General features: G+C 52.1%; 1 protein-coding gene across 1 annotated transcript in view; it reads right to left on the bottom strand.

Moving 5' to 3' along the window:
• GLI2 (GLI family zinc finger 2) overlaps positions 1–12,437 on the bottom strand; it is a 237,076-nt gene that overhangs the window by 223,935 nt on the left and 704 nt on the right. The gene's annotated exons all lie outside the window — the stretch shown is intronic.

The raw sequence follows: 12,437 nt of genomic DNA, 5'->3' as shown, positions 1-12,437 counted from the left end.
CCTACAGATGGGCGAGGGTTAGTTAGCAGGACGCGAACAGGTATGTGCACGTGTGCTGGGAATTCCCTCTTTCCCACAGTTTTGCCTGGCCTGCCTGGCAGAATAAAACCTGAGACCTGAGTCAGCCCAAACCCCAGAGGGACAGAATGAAAAAGTAAAGCTGCTGATCACTCTGCTGCACATCACGATCCCAAATGTTCCAACCCAGAAAGAACGGAGCCCACTCATGTGTCTATCCCACAATATGAGCATAAACCGCACTCGAGTGCCAGCAAGGTGGCAGAGGCATCCTTGGGACTCACAGAGCTGTCCCTTCAAGGCATCCCAGGCTCTCAGAAAGGGCTCTCTGAAGACTGCTCCCCTGGAGGTTCCATAAATGTCCCACTCTGTCCATCATTTGCCCCAGTTCCTCTGCCTGGGCTGCCCTTCCCTCCCTACCCCCCCATGAGCCAAGTCTTCTTTCTGGAGACCCAGTTCTGGCCCGCTCCTGGGGGAGGTCTTCCCGGCTACTCAGACACAACATTCTGGTTGAATAAATGAGCCACTGCCCAAAGCCCAGACCCCAGGGCTCTTCATTAGTCTGACCCAGGACTCTGCAACCCCTGACTAATAGCTGCCAGGAAGAGTCTGGTAAAAAATTCACTGTGAAGTGGGAAACTTATCAGCCTGGGCAAGGAAAACAGACAATTCCTGCTCCTGGCCGACATTCCTAGGTAGCTGCCTTTTGAGGTCACGCTGGCCAATTCATGACTCTCCTGCAGCAGCCTCCCAGCCAGGCACGGAGGGGAACAAAGGAAGGTGCACATTTGAGAAACCTGCTGGGATTTCAGAGGCCTTCAGCTGTTAACAGAGTTAGCAAGGTGTGCACCTGCTGCGGTGAGCTTAATAAGTGCCAGGCACAGGACAGATGTTCCAGTAAGTGCCAGCTGATTGTCTGATGGATTGCACAAGGAATTCCTCTTGATGGCAACCGCCACAGTGTTTCAAATTCAGGGCACAGGAAGGAAGGTTTAAGATTGCCAGCCTGGTGTGAGAATGACGTGGAACGACACTGCTGCCCGCATTGCCAGCCCCAGCAGGAAAAGGAAGCCCCATGGCAGCATCCTGTTGGGTCGCGGCACTGGGGGGGCACTCTTGCTGAACCTTTCTCAATCACAGCGTCAGCAACTCTCTGGTGGGGCTGCTCTGTGCACTGCAGGATGCTGAACAGCATCCTGGCCTCTATCCACTAGATGCCAGTAGCAACCTTACAGTTGTGACAACCAAAGATGTCTCCAGACATTGCCAAATATCCCTGGGGAACACACAGCCCTAACAGAGTCAGCTGCTCTCAGGGCGGCACTCAGAAGCCAACTGCAGGAGAGGGTCCTGGGCTGGGTGTCAGCAGATCTGGCTCTGTTCAGGGCTCTGCCTCCACTGCCCAGGCAAACATGGAGACTGCCCAGTGTCTCTGCTACTAGTTCACCCACCTGCAAAATGAGGCCGTGTTCTGCCAGCGGCGTGCATGCTCTGGGCGTGCGGAAGGCACTCAGTAACGCTTTGCATTGACTTATACCTAGCTATTCTGAGACCTCAAGCTGGCACCTTCAATCTCTCCTCAAATGCTAGAAAGATTCTACTGGAAACCTACGAAGGACTAGCCAGGGCTGCAAAACAGTTGTCCAAACACTTGGCTAAGTTATTCCACTTTCAGAAATCTATTCTAAGGAAATAATCAGAATTCAGGTAGTTACACACAAAAATGTCTACTCCAGCATTATCTATAGTAACAAAACCAAGAAACAATCTAAATGTCCAAGGATATAAAGAAAGTAAAACAAAACGAGAGAGGCAGACAAAGAAATATTATGTAGCCCAGCAGGGCATGGCTCAGCAGCTGAGCATCGACCTATGATCCAGGAGATCGAGGTTCAATTCCCAGTCAGGGCACAGGCTTGGGTTGCAGGCTCGATCCCCAGTAGGGGGCGTGCAGGAGGCAGCTGATCAATGACTCTCTCATCATCGATGTTTCTATCTCTCTCTTCCTCCCTCTCCGAAATCAATAAAGATATATTTTTTAAAAGAAATATTACGTAGGCAATTTTTAAAAATCATATAAAAATATTTCACTAATAACATGGGAAAATGTCCATGACATAATGTTATGTGAATCAACAGTTACAAGGCTGTACATATGTAATTTCAATTTTATACGAAAATATAAGCAAAATACTATTTCATACAAATAACAAAAAGAGACTGGAAGACAATTTAATAAAATTTCCCTCATTATGCTGTTTCTTATTTTACAAGTTTTTGGTATAAAAAAAGCACGTCTTAGTTTTAAGATCATATAGAGAAAATATTTTGCTGTTGTTTTTCATATTTTACATCACAAGAGACAATTCATTTGCTTGAATCCCAAAGTTCTAAACCAGACCTTGAACACAGAGCCCCCAAGCCAAGCAAAGAAAAGGATGTTTAAACCTAAATAAATGAAACCCAAGGAAATAGAAACAGAAGAAAGAGGGACAGGCAGAGCCTGGACCACTGGGGAACCCTGAGGTACCCTCAGGGTGAGCAGGGCGGGGCAGGGGAACAGGTGACACCCAGACTGATCCCACCGCTGCTCTGCATGACTGGCTGGGCAATTGGCCAGGCAGCTTGCAGGGGACACCAGGTGCTCACTCAGGCAGCCAGCTCCATGAGGATGGCTAGTAGATGGCCATGGCTGGTCAGTGGTCCGAAAGCTTGAATCTCACTGCTGAAATCATAGTAAACAAGACTCACAACATGGGAGTGGGGGGTGCCAGTCAGGACCCTCAAGCCTTGCAAACCAAGGCTTCCAGCTGAGATTGCAAAGGAGCCACCAGCCTGATGCCACTCCACCTCCCCTGCCTGCCTCTGCCTGCCCATTCAAGGTGGGCCCCTTGAAGATGGGGTGTGGGGCAATGAGGGAGCCCCATACTAGATCATGGGCTTCATCTGTTCTTGGAAAACAGCTGGGATGGGTGCTGGGGGCCTGAGGGGTTGGACCGGGAGAAGGATGAGATCCCCGGGTGTTTCACACCAGAGACCTAGAGGAGATGGAAGTGCCACCAGCCTGCATCGACTTCCCATAGGGCTCCCAGTGCCAGGGAGCTGCCTGGCAGTGTGCCCTCACCTGCTTTACAAGCTGCCTGCAGGAGTGTGGACTGAGGAGGGGACCTGAGCAGATGTGGACAGGCAAGAAAACTGTACCTTCAGACCAGCTCAGTCCCTAAGTGGCCACCATCTGAACCAACCGAAGAGTGGAAGGGGCCCATCCAAAAGTCCCGAGTTCAGCCATGTGAAAGGTTTTTTCATGCCTTTTGAAGTCCTTGCCACGAGTACTTGAAGTATTAACATAAAGCTAAGAGTCTGCAGCGTAGGACAGTACAAATTACAAAGCCCCCAAAAGCCAGCCCAGGCCATCAGAGCCAGAGGCGGTTAAGAGCCCACGTCTCCAAGGCAGCAGGACTCTAGTGATAGGAAAGACCACCATCCCCAGGACCCTGACTTTGAGAGAGGGCCGTGCTGGGCACCCACTCAGAGCCTCATTCAATGCTAAACACATCGTAAAGACTCACTCTGAGCTGTGAAGTGAGGGCCAGGGGAGAAATCATGCGCCCGCTGGTGTTCCAGCTCCCCACGCCCACCCAGGCTCTTCCTTGCCTTCTCACTCAGAAGGAGACTAGAGTCACAGTGAGGAGACAGGACACTCCTGAAATATGCTAACACCGAGGCCAGTGTGCAGGGAGTGGTGCTGTGAGCTGAGGAGCAGGGTGCCAGCAGGAGTACAGAGCACAGGAACCAAGGGCTGGCCTCAGGGTGGGCAGGGCCATGGGAAGCCCCCTCCACTAGCCCATGCTCCCTGCAGGGCAGCTCTTTCCAGCTCTGAGACTGAGGTCATCACAACTCTGGCAGGTAGGTAGGCTGGCAGGCACCAGCTCCTGCCACCCACTCACTCCCTCCAGTCTATTTCCTCTCTACCCGTCTCAGGGAACCCCAAAGACACCACAGGTAGGCCCCTGAGTCAAACCTCCATGTGGGTCAAACTGCCCAAAGACCTGCTCATACTGTGAAACACCAAACTGGACCCAAAAAGGGTCCCACTTCTGGCCACTTTGGCCATGAAGCAATGGAACAGCCACCATGCATGCTATCAGCACATGCAGTTTCTTCCACAGGGAAAAAGAAAGGAGCCATTGGAGGGACACTTAGGCTGGGACTCAAGACACATAAACTAAGGTGCCGATTTCACAAGCTCACTACTCTCTGGGTTCTCAGAGCCTGGAGGCTGCCTTTCACAGCAGAACCAGGGACTGCCAGAGCCACCCTGTCCCGTGATGGACAGCAATCAGTTTGTTTTCCCCGACCTCCGCCCAGCATAGCTGAGCAGGCTGCTGGAAGTTTCACAGTCCGCTGAGGACAGTCCTAGTTGTACACCCAGCTGTAGAGATGTGAGCACTGTCCCTTTGTTGATACAAAAATCACCAAAGGACTGAAGGACATCACAGGAAGAAAACACTTATTCTGATCGCCCCACCCTAAAAATCCTTGATAAACTGCAGTCCTCCGGGCCCCACTCAGCAGGAATTCTCATTCAGGATGTTCTCGCTGAGGCCTGAGAATCTGCATTTTTAATAAGCTTCCCAACTGGATCTCGAATAGGAGGCCCAGGCAACACGGAGATGCTTAAGGTTTATTCTCAGCTTTGCCTCTATAACTCATTCCCAGTTCTAACTTCATTCTCTTGCACTATTTCTCTTTTTTTTATAAGTGTCTCGTAGAAGAAAAAAATCTTCTAATTCATAAAGGGACCTGGTTGTTAAAAGTCTTACTGGTATATGTGTATCTCAGCATAAATAAGTCTGTCGCATATCCCGCATTCACACTTACCAGGAAGAGTAACCTGGCATACCGTATTGGGCACCACGCCCACAGATGAAGACATCTGAATGACGCTGGGCCCCCACCTCCCTGCTGCAGCCGGTCATTGGCATACCTGAAAACTCCTGGCTGCGGAACTGCTGAGTCAGATTTCCTTTCCCCACATGAACAGGCAGCTCACGCACACCGTCAGCCCGTGAACCCCAGAGCCAGCCCTCACCTTCATCTCCGCAGACAGCGAGGGCCGGCCCTCCTACCTGTCACTGCCTGACACACAATGTATCACCACCATACAACCACCAGTCGGCACGACTGTCTGAGTGATGTGCCTTCAACCTGTCATCACACTGCAATGACCTCAATTTTTGGAGAAGTAAAGTCAAAACTCTACCCTCATCTTCAGAGATCAAAGACATATTTATGTGTCAGCCTTCCCTTCAACTTGTCTGCAGTCTTCTGGAAAGTCTGAAAAGGCGATCACAGGCCAAGTGCTTTCCGCGCCCCTCCAATGTCCCCAGGTCCACTCCCGTCCAGGCTCGCCCTGTGACCACCTCCGGAGGTGCTGCAGCCCTACAGCTGGCTGAGGAGAGTGACTGGCAGGGGAGGCAGGCATATTCCTTCATAGGGGCCTCACTATACTGTCCCCAGAAGCAGAGGGAATGACAAGACCCCACACTTCTTCCAGACTCTGGTCCTCCCACCCTGATTCTCAGAGAGGGCTGCAAGAGGCAGGCAGTGCTGGCTCCCAGGATTCTGAAGCTGGAGAACCTAAGAGATTACCTTTTGCCCAGCCCCTCTTTCCACGGACAGGTAAGGCGACTTGCACAGGGTCACCCAGCTCTGGAGTGAGTAGTCTCGCTCTCCCTGAGGGTAACCCGAAGGGGTTCAAGCTCATTTCTCTTCATAGTGCATTTATCCATCACTTTTACTCTCTTCCTCAACTTTTTCCAAAGGAAAACAGCCTGAAAGGGTGATATATATGTAAGAAAATCTTCCTAGCAGTTATGGCGGTGTTTGGGTGTGGGGGAGTCTGTCCAGCTTTCTACAACCACTGCCACCTTCATAGGCAGGTACTAATGGCTGGCTCTTAGGATGGTCTTGACTAGCAAATGAAAAGATGAAGACTGGGGACATCAGAGCCCCTTCACCCCTGTCCCCTGGCTCAGTCATTCTCATCTTTCATGCTTCCTTCACTCCCAACGTGGAGCTAGTTCAGTCCCAGAGGATACGGTACCTTGATGGTCAGGTTAGAATTATTTAAATGCATTTGTGATTTCCCCCAGAGTGATCTTGGTCAGACTTCTATCCCCTGCCTCTAAACCACTGCTTGGTGAACTGAAGATTCTCAAAGAATCAACAAATGAAGCGTGGTTTCTGGCCATCAACGCCTGGGTCTGCCTGCACTGCAAACACTCGCACACTAATCTCCCCTTCTCAGGTTTGAAAATATGGACTTGTTTCTTTCTTTTTTTTAACTTCCAACATAATGAATGAGTTTAAATATTAGAAGTTGAAATTATTAAGTAAATCATTTCACCTGCAAAGCTTCTATTTGCATAACATTAATTCATGATGGCAGCTAAAACAAATTCATCACATTCTGTATATTAGAAGCTGATTTATGCAGGAATTGAAAAAATCATGAGCTCAAAATTATGTTGACATGATGTACGTGCTCAATAGAGAAAGATTTTCTTTTCCTTTTTTTTTTTTTAAAATCATCCAAACAGCTGAATTATGGTGAGAAGGGTTTGAGAAGAGGAAGCAGGCGAAGGACTGGCATCTGGGAAGATGAGTAATGCCACCGCCTCACGTGCGTGGCAGGCTCTCGGTGCGCGTGCACACTCGTTATTAATGTCAAGTATGCGAAAGATACTCTGGAAAATCATTACCATTCATCACCACTAACCGCCATTAAATTTCAATCAATTCAACTTAGCACAAGTGTACTTGAGCGGCCCTTACAGTTCCTTATAAATGTGGCTCAAAAGTCGAGCTGACTTATTGCATTGTCCAGCACACAAAGCGGCGCGGCTGCGCCCGCGGGCGCCGGGAGGGATGCTCTTACCACCCCAAGCATTCAGAGATGCTTCTTTCCCTGCGCGCTAAGAGGTCTCCAGTCCCCACAGGTCAAGACGAATGGGGCGAAGGAGAGACCACCGTTCCTTTTCTGCCTCTGGGGTGGGGACGAGGCAGGAAGAGGCTTTCCTGACAGTTTCCCGGACGCCGTCCAGAAAGTTTCTGACGCCGCCGAGAGCTGGGTAACGCGGCCCCTCTCGCGCGCGCGGCTCCGGGAAGGGCTCTCCGTTCACTCCGTTCACTCCGCAGACTGAAAGCTGAACTCGAAACCCTTCCCGGGGCGCGGGCGGAGGCGGGCGAGCCCCTCCGAAGGGGCGGGGAGTCGGCCGCAGCCCGCGGCCCGAGCACCTCTGGAAGCGGTGCCTGTGCCAGGTGGGCGCGGGCTCCCGGGGACACTCGCCGCGCCCACGCTCAGGCCGGGCTCCCGGGCTCTCCAAGGCGACAAAGACGGTGGCGCGCGCCGCGTCGGATCTGGCCCGCTGGCTTTCTTCCCGACTCGCCACGAGCAAGGTCCGGCCTGTCCCCACTCGCCAGAGGCGGCTGGTGGGCGGCAGGGACAATGTGGCCATTGTTCGGGCGCCGCAGACCAGGCGGCCGGCAGGTGGGAGAAAAGCAGCGCCGAGCACGCGGGCCCTCGGGGCACAGAACGTTCCCCGGACACAGGCACGGTCCCCACGGTCCCCACGGGCCGGGCACCCCCCTCCTCCAGGCCTTCAGGGCTAGTCTTCCAAGGGCCGGTGATGAGAGAGAACTGCAGGAAGGAGAGGGGGGCAAGAAAGCAAAGTCAGACAGGAGGGGAGAGCACAGAGAAGAAAAAGACAGAGAAACAAAGGGGGTGGGAGGGAAATAAAAAGATACAAAGGGAAACAGGAGACAGAGGAGGGGGGAACACAGGGGCAAAAAAGACGGGAGGGAGGAGAGAGCCGAGAGAGGGAGGGGAAGGGGAAGAAAGGGAGGAGAGAAAGAGAAAATAAGAGTCATAGAGGAGAGAAGGGAGAAAAAGAGTAGGGGGAGAGAGACAGACAGGCGGATGCACAATAGAACTGTAACATAGGCTGCCAGGAAGCCTCTGGAAAGAGCAAGAGTTCACCCTGTTTCACAGAGGGAAGCAGCTCCAAACCCAGCCGAGTCAGCAAAGCATAATCACACCAGGGGCTTTGCTTAATTACAGGTTTGGGAGCTAGGGCTGGAGGAAGAGAGATACTTAACTGTGTCCCAGGGAAGGCCCAGGAGCTCAAATGATCTGTATGGTTGGAGAACACAAAGGTCCCATCTACACACACACACACACACACACACACACACACACACACACACACACACACACAGAGCCCACTGAGCAGGATCCTGGACCGCCAGGCTAGGGTCTGCAGCTGTAGACTCAGGCTAGCTAGGAACAGCCATCGTGGGGGCACTGTAATGTTTAGTTAGGACAGGAGTCCCAGGGCTCAGCCAGTCCTGGTCATCAGTGAGGCACAGCCTGGGGGGACCCCACTTCCGCTTGCAGCAGGGCCACCCGCCCTCCCCCCAACTCACTCCTGGAGGCCAGGGGCCTTCGCCCAAGGGAGGAAATCAATCCCATGCTAATGAATAAAAAGTCCCCTTTATTTCACTGCTGTTTTTGGTTCATTAAATTTTCCACAGATTTGCAGAGAAGAAAACATAATCAATAAACTCTGACAAAAGTGAACGTGTGAAAAAGTCCAGAGAATGGAAATGCAAGATAAAAGTGATATCCGATCACAGATTTCAGCACATGACCAGCTGAGGCCGCTGAGGAATCTCAATGGACCATCACCCTCTTTCGGATTCCCTTCCCTTTGCTAAACTCTTCATTCAAGACAATAGTAAATGCACTACAACTTTTTTCTTATGCTAATGCATGAAACCAGGCACTCAGTTAAGATACTCTTCCCGGCAACCTGGTTTTTTAACAACACACATGCGCACACACAAAACCACATTAACTTATTCAACTTAAACCAAAATCACAAAGACACTTTAACATGTACTCTTTGGTCACATCTTAAGTAAGTTCTTTTCCCCCATTTGTATAAAAGAAACTAGAATCAGAACACACACAGGATTATTGAGGACGCTTTTGTTGATGAAGGTACTGGGGAAAATATGATACTAACCACGCAGAAAGTACATAGTTATCATTGGTGTACTTTCCCACGGCTTTAAACATAGTTTTGAAGGGTAAGGATGTTTTTGTCACCCTCCGAATCTAAAAACTGATAAATGATTTTTTTTTCTTAAATCCTTTATATTCCACAGCAAACACTCATTAATTTCAGAGAAGATGAGTCATATTAAATCTGGAGTCCAGCGTTATTTGAAAACCAGGAAACTGTTGCTCTTTACAAAGGACACTACTGGACACTACAGTCCAGTGAGGAAGCAGCCACAGAGTAGCTGCCTCCTGAGGTCTTTGGAAGCTGTGAGCCTTGTTCACTGAAACTGCTGCGTATTCCGCTTGCTGGGACAATCACCTCGTCCGCCTCTCTGCACTGTCTGGAATCTGAGTACAGTTTCTCTTTGGCATTCTTCAAGGGTTTCATTTGTCCATGCCTCTGACACTAACTGAAAAGAAGAAAGGAGACCTGCTTCCCTGGGGTTCCTTTTCAAAGGGCCCTGGCCCAGCAGGAACAGCTGCAGCTGTCGAGCTAAGGTCCACCTGGTCCACCTGCCTGGAGGCCCCCCGGCACCAGGAAGCAGGCCAGGGGACAGGTAGAGACCAGCCCCCCCTAACCTAAAGCAGCAAGGCTGGTTTGCATCACTCAGGTGAAAGAAAACCCTGCTGAACTCACTTTCCCCAAGAAAAGACAAGCAGCCTTACCCCAAGAGTACACATGTGGTAGGACTCGGGTTTTGACCTTTAACAAGCCAGCCACGTGTGTAGGGGATCACACAGGCTTTCAAAGTGCACACGACAGCCTCCAGGTTCCATTTAAAGGGAATTGCCAGCATCTGTGAGGTGAAGCCCCCACCCCCACCCCCACCCCCAGGCCCTGATGGATGAAGGGTGTTTATTAGGCAAATATCCAATTTTGTCTGCCTGACTGCTGAATCCCATGGTTTGCTAATCCAGCCCTAGGGGCTACACTGTGTACAGGACACTTGTGGGAGTACAAAAAGCATGAAGTATTTGTGTATTTTTCAGTCCACAGTGTAAACAAGCCAGCTACAGGACACAGCTCCCAAGCCCCCCGAAGCCCAGCAATAAGCCACTGACCAGTGACCCTGTGGTCCCCTCTTCTGACCAGGCAACTCAAAGGACCTCCTCTGTTCATTGATCTCCCACAATGGGCCGGAGCATCCCTGAAAAAGTGGAGCGGCACTCCAATCTAAGGCTGCCTGGCCAGAAGGGCCTACTCCACCTCCACACAAACACTTCAAGGTGGGACAAGAGTTCCCTCCAAGGCCACGGCCAGGGTCAGTGTGAGTTTGGTCTGGGAGGGTCTGTCCAAGGAATCTGAACCTTGTGTGAAATCCCCTCAGAACAATTTCCACGGGAGTTAAAAACATCTCTCACAGTGAGAAATGTTCCTCGGTGAGCCCGGACCTGGTTTGGGAGTGTTTCTCTCCCTCTCATTCTCATTTGCACCTACTGACTTTGAAAAGACTGCTCTGACCACCGTCTCTCACTCAGATGCCAGACCAAGGGCAGGCCAGTTCACCTGAGGACTGCCTCTGGGGCCCCAGGCTCCGCACCTAGAATGGGATCTTCCTGCATTAGTTTACATCCCCCCAGAACCACTAAATAACCTCACGAAAGTAGCCTATTTCTCAAGGCAGAGGAGAAATACAAAACCACCCTAAATATTTCAAAATATAACTAACTTTGGAACTCTCAGACAACTGACAACTTTCCCTCATGTGGGTTTGAGTGGAATTTAAATCTGGGAGAGAACATCTCCACAATTTCCCATAACCCTCAACCGTAGGAGGGAGAAGCTGCAAGTCTAGGAAAACGAAAGCAAGAAAGATGGAGAGGAGCAAGAAGGAAGGTCAGAGGCCCAAGGAGGAGAGGCGCCCCGGCCAAGGCCCATCTGCCTGTTCTAGATCCCACAGTCTAGAATTCCTGCCCGGGGCAGACCAGAAGCTGGAGAGCCTAGAGCATAAAAACTCAAAACAGCCAGGCTTAGCCAAGGTGCTCTCCCCTCCCCAGGGAGACCAGCGTAGGGAACCACACAATGAATTCCCTCCCGAGGGAACAACTGCAAGGAGGCTCCCGGGCCCAGGAGCCCCGCACTAAGCCCGGGCACCCGGGAGAGGGAAGGGAACTCCCAGGCCACGTAAGGAAATGGACGGGAGGGGCCTCCTAGGTGAGGCGGTGCAAACAAACAAACCTCAGCAGGGGATCTGCACCGAACCCTCCTATTGCCCTGCTTTTCACGGCTGTATATTTTGGATTTCACAGTTTATTTACTTTACTTTTTGGCGCTGAGCCCCCTGAGCATGCCAATACAATATTTGTTTAAACACTATTTTATGCCGCTTGCGAGGGAAACGTTTACTTTCAAATTCTCCAACATCCCCCAGAGCCTCGTCTGCAAACAGCATATGAGCGTTTTACAACTGCTCCCTTTATCTGAAGCTGTCGGGATTAAACCTTCACACGGCCCGCGGAGGCGGCGGGCGGGGGCCCAGGACGCTGCCGCGGCCACCGGGCAGCAAAGCCGGTGCGGGAGGAGGTGCGCGGAGCGCGCTGCCGGCGCAGGAGGGCGGAGGAGCGAGACCCGCGCCGCCGCGCCAGACGCCGGGAAAGGTCTGCGGCCCCGGCCGGGATCGACTCTGAGCGCCACGTAAAAATCACACAAAAGAGACAGGGTTGCGGGAAGCACCCTAGGGGGGCCCAGGGCCCGCGAGCCCCTCAGCCATGGGTCACCAGGGTGAAGCGCGCGGCTCCATTCCCAGCGACTCGCGCTGTAAAAGTCGGGTTTCCTAGGAAATGACAGCAATTCCTGCCGGGCTGAAAAGGCGCCGAGTCGGGTGGACTTCCAGCTCCCCGACGCGGCGGGAGCGCTCACGCTCGCTCTCACACACTCACACACACACACACACACACACACACACACACACCACGCTCCTTCCTCCTCCCCTCCCCACACCCCCCGCCCCCATCCAGGGAAAACGCTCCCCTCCCTAAACCCTTAATAGGATTGGCGCCCAACTCTCTCCGCGCCTCTCCCCATCCATCACACACAGATCAAGTTGCAGTAGTGGATTTTTCAAATTCCTCAGCAAATATACTTGTTGAGAGATTGGCCCGGAGGGTGGGGTGCGGGGGGGGGGACGACGATGAGTGGGGGTGGGGATGAAAGTGAGGGGGGGGACCCGAGGACCGAGCGAGGGATTACGCGAAGATCCCCCTCGGGAAGTCCAGCGGATCTCGGGGCGGAGGGCAGGAGGAGGAGGGGAACAGCGAGGAGGGAGACCGGAGAGGAGAGGCTGCCCGAGGG

The sequence above is a fragment of the Miniopterus natalensis genome, chromosome 8, assembly GCF_054644295.1.
Source record: "Miniopterus natalensis isolate mMinNat1 chromosome 8, mMinNat1.hap1, whole genome shotgun sequence".
In the NCBI taxonomy this organism is placed as follows: Eukaryota; Metazoa; Chordata; class Mammalia; order Chiroptera; family Miniopteridae; genus Miniopterus; species Miniopterus natalensis.
This window is presented reverse-complemented; position numbering and strand designations above follow the sequence as displayed.